At 33.3% G+C, this 4616-nt stretch overlaps 2 long non-coding RNA genes across 2 annotated transcripts; one reads left to right on the top strand and one right to left on the bottom strand.

The window, feature by feature from the left end:
• The first annotated feature begins 396 nt into the window (after nt 1–396).
• Nucleotides 397–1532, top strand: LOC107901789 (uncharacterized). Its single transcript, XR_001685416.2, has 2 exons — nt 397–948; nt 1045–1532. It is a non-coding gene; the product is annotated as an uncharacterized lncRNA (long non-coding RNA).
• Nucleotides 1533–1896: 364 nt separating this feature from the next.
• LOC107901786 (uncharacterized) lies at nt 1897–3235 on the bottom strand. Its single transcript, XR_001685414.2, has 3 exons — nt 2989–3235; nt 2280–2450; nt 1897–2086 (listed from the first exon to the last, which is right to left on the bottom strand). It is a non-coding gene; the product is annotated as an uncharacterized lncRNA (long non-coding RNA).
• Nucleotides 3236–4616: the final 1381 nt, after the last annotated feature.

Below are 4616 nucleotides of genomic sequence, written 5' to 3' on the forward strand. Positions count from 1 at the left end.
GACTACATAAAATGAGTAAATTGGCAGCTTACAATCATAAGCAACTTAAATCCATGCACATGTCACCTAGCTTTTTTTTTTTTACTTTTTTAAAAGTAAAGAAAGTTAATACATTATGTTAATACTTACACACTATGTTTGATTCGTTGTAATAAAATAGAATTGTAATGTAATTTAATTGTCTGGTTGAATGGAATAGAATAAAACTATAGTAACATTCTTTTGTTTGGTTTAATAAAATGATGTTGTAATAGTATAAAAAAAAAGTTAAAATAACCAAAACATCTTTAGCAAATTTTTTTAAATAGATAATTATTGTTATTGTAATTAAATTATAGTAAAATTATTAAATATAATTTAATTAAAAATAAAAAATAATTTTAATATAATTATTATTAATATATAAATAACAATATATAATATTAGTAATAAATTATAAAACAAAAGAACTTTGATAAAGCCATCATCTTCATTATCGTTTACCATTTCCATCTTTTTTTTCCACCAACCATCCGCTAAATTGCTTTTTCTTTTTTTACTTTGTTCTTATCCCTTTCCAGATCTTTTTCTTCTCTCTTTTCAGAAACTTTTACAAACCTAGTTTTCCGATCAATTTTCCCACGAGTTTATCATTATTTGTTGTCGCCGACCAACTTCTTTCACTCTCCAAAAACTATCAGAAATAGACGTTCATCTTCTCTCTTTGATAATCTAATTATTTTCTTCTAAATCAACCTCTAAAATAGCAAATCTAATTTTAAAGAGAAAAAAAAATAAAAATCCCAACTTTTCACTTCTATGTCTCTACTGGAGATCATCGACCGTTTTTAGATGATTGCATGTTTGTGTTTGAGGAAGATGCTGATTTTATGGTCTTCTTTGTTTGCTCACAGGAGAGATTACCTTGTAACCTGCTATTCCTGTTGGATTGAAAGCTGATTTTGTAAGGTAAGAACGAGTAATTTCCACTAAAACTCCAACTTGCAATGGAACTGTTGTCATCCTGTCTTGCCTATTTGATCAAGACTTTCCTTCCTGTCTTAGGAAAGAAAGTGTTTAGGACTATTGACTCGGCTTGGGAAGAAGTCAAAACATCGACAACATAAATATGGATTCTGCAGTTGGGCACTTTTAAGGACTCGAAATGGCTCGTTAAGTTTCTTTTTTTTCCCGATAAGTTGTGCTCTGGCATTACTATTTCCGGTTGCCCCTTCTTTTATTTCTAATTTCCTCCATGATTTTATGTTGGGTTTGTTCACTTTTTTAAGTGGGGATAAAATTGTGCATAACTTTTCTTTTATTATTGGGTGACACCAATAATAACCATTCTTATGGTCCATTAAAGAATAGCTATTACAGCCTTGCATGTAATGAGGGAGGAATAGCTCATTCCTTGGAATGAGATTCATTCCAACCAAACATTTGTTTCACTGCAAAGCATAGAATGAGGCCTGAATAAGATTCCTATTCAGGTGAACCAAACAAGCTGTTAGCTTTTTTTCAATCGGTTAAGGAATGGTTTGTTAAGTAAAGGTAACATCCACAGTCAAAAGAGTAAATTAGACATATTTGTTCTCCCAAATGTTAAAATTTCTATTCAAACAATCTTAGATGGATAAGAATCTTACAGCTCACTTCAAAAACTAGGCAAAGCAGTCACATCTAGCTGCTCATAGTTTCATCATCCAACAACAGTTTCATGAAAGGAATTGAAGGTAATAGCATACTTAGTACTTCATTCAACCACTTTTACGTTAATTTCTTCTTCAATCAATCAAATATTAATCATTCACTCTTCCCTAAAATTTTAAGATATAATGATAAAACCGATTTGTCACCTTTACACATGGCTTTATCTGCCAAGTATATACTATTTGGTACGCAGAAGACCCAATCACTACCAAGGCATGTATTTCATTACTATGCAAAAATGCACGACATTGAAATTTAAGGAACTCAAAACGCTTCAACATGGTCATGACTTTCTAAACTATAATGGGTTGTGGAGTTTTACCTTATTTGACTTGGCTTGGATCTTCTCAATATGAGAAACATGCTCTGAAGAACGTGGATGACGTCAATCCTCCTGAAATTATACAAAGCCCTCTCACCAATAGCTTTCACAAATCATAGTAATATACGAAAACTATTAACCATTTTATAAAGACACTTCAATGGAACTAAATGAATGACAATTTCTCCTCAAATCTCCATAAACTCAATTATATTTACCAATTTTTCACATGCCAAGACTTCAAAACATAACAGAAAATATTTACTCTGCATGTGTGTTGATGGGCACGCATATCTCAGTGAGAAAGAGATGAAGTCTGGATTAAACCTTCTTTTCCAAGAAAAATAGGACGAAAATGCAACTTATTAGCCTCGAACAACACTGACTACACTTTGAGGATCCAATGGTTTTATATCATCACCAATTTGAAATTCCCCTAAAAATTCAGAGTTCATAAAAAAAAAAAAAAAGCAATTGCCATAAGAAAATTTGAGAAAGACAAAGTGGGCAAATTGAACTCCTTAGGGAAAATGGCATATAAAACAAAACCCAAATCCTTCAACAACACATCAGCTGGGACCATAATAGCAAAAATTACTTGTTTGTTAAAATAGATGAAGCTCTTTTAACTACATATCCATATATGCAATGCTTTTACCCACAAAAATAAATGTAGAGATTTCATAAAGAAGTGCGATTAGTTAAGAAAAGCTAGAAATTCAAAGACATGGATGTGAGTGAAGCATATATAGGGGTTTTATAAAATTATTTCTCATGAAAGAGTATAAATAGGCCTGAAAATTTGAAATATATGAGGTGTTCAGGAAAAAACCTATCCGATCTTTCTTGGGACGGAGTACGGCTTTTGTTTTGAGTTGATCCTAGTAGTCACTTGGAAAGTTTCTTTTATTCTTTTATGAGAAAAGGCACACATGCAGACTTCAAATCAGGAGTTTGAAAGGATCATCACTTACCAGTGGAGATGACAGCGACTGATTAATCGACTGAACACACCAATCAATGGAGTGAGCGATGGAGGGAGCGTTCGACGGAGGGAGAGGCTGACTAACGGAACTCGAAGTTGCAGAGGGCAGATTGGGAGAAGGGAGTTAGGGATTTCTGCTAAAAGTTGAAAGGGTTAAGGAAACAGCCTGGTGAAAAGTTGGACAGGTTAAAAGTTATTAAATCGCGGCATTTCCATCAGCAAACGCAGTTAAAGATAAAACATTTGCAGCATTTATACAGAAAACGCCGCTAAATCGCTATTTAAGCTGCGGCGTTTGATAAAAAAATTACCTAAAGATGTAACTATTGCGTTGTTTCACATATAAACCCCGCTAAATGTACTTAAATTATTTTGAAAAAATATAAATATATATAAGATTAAACATTAAATTATAGACTAATTTACCTATAAAGGTTCATTTTTAAGTATATTTATAGAAATGAGAAAATTTCTGCATTATTTATCCGAAAGAGTCAATTTAGATAAAACGCGTCCACGTAGGAGGGTTTTAGGGTGAAATTTCTAGCAAATCGCGCTCCTGGGGAGTATTTTTGCCATGTCAGCATAAAACGCGCTGACGTGGACGCGCTTTGCTGACGTGGTAAAAAGCTCCCCTAGAGGCACATTTTGCTTCGTGTTTTTATCCCCAACAACTAATTTTTTTATCGTTAAGGGGTCTAACGGTTAAAAAAAGTATAAAACCCTCCCTCCTATTATTTCACACAAAATTTCTTTAAAATTTAGCAAAAAAACTCTCAAATTTCTCCCTAAATTTCTCAAAGCTCTCAAATTTCTCCTTAAATTTCTCAAACTCTCTTTAATTAATTATTTCCTTTAATTTTCTTTCTAAATTAGTATTATTTTTTATAACTTCAAAAATATTTAATCGTGTTAGCAATCACCGGGGAATTAATTCATCTTGATCGTAAACATATCTCCGTTGAACAAATGAAAATGGTAAGGGTTAATTTTAAATTTTAAATATTATTTAATATTTTTTCATTTATTTAATTTTAATTAATTTTTATTTTATAATTTTCTATAGCAGTCTGTAGATCAGATGTTACAATGTTATATTCGTAATATGTTTGGTCCTCCATCATTTTGATAGAAAATTACTTAAGGGAAGCGAGTTTTTGGCATGTGGCCACTATAGGCCAGGGGTGCAAGTTGGACTCGAAACTCATTAGCGCATTAATAGAGAGGTGGAGACCCGATACGATCACATTCCATCTTCCATGTGGAGAGTATATCATCACTTTGGAGGACGTGCAGTTACAATTGGGATTGCCGGTGGATGGGTCCGCAGTCACTAGATCCGTTTAATCTGCTGATTGGGAAGTCATATGCTACGATCTTTTGGGTGCAATTCTGGATAATATTTACAGAGGTCGGATCGAGATGGGTTGGTTACGAGACACATTCCTGGAGTCGGGGAATGATTCGACTGAAGTAGAAAGAATAGGATATGCTCGGGCATACATCCTTGAGATGATTGGAGGTTATTTGATGCCGGACTTGTCACGAACCCTCGTACATCTGAGGTGGCTACTGAAACTCGTTGATTTTAGAGTAGTTGATGAATTTAGTTGGGGG

This window comes from Gossypium hirsutum, chromosome A01 (genome assembly GCF_007990345.1).
Source record: "Gossypium hirsutum isolate 1008001.06 chromosome A01, Gossypium_hirsutum_v2.1, whole genome shotgun sequence".
Classification (NCBI taxonomy): domain Eukaryota; kingdom Viridiplantae; phylum Streptophyta; class Magnoliopsida; order Malvales; family Malvaceae; genus Gossypium; species Gossypium hirsutum.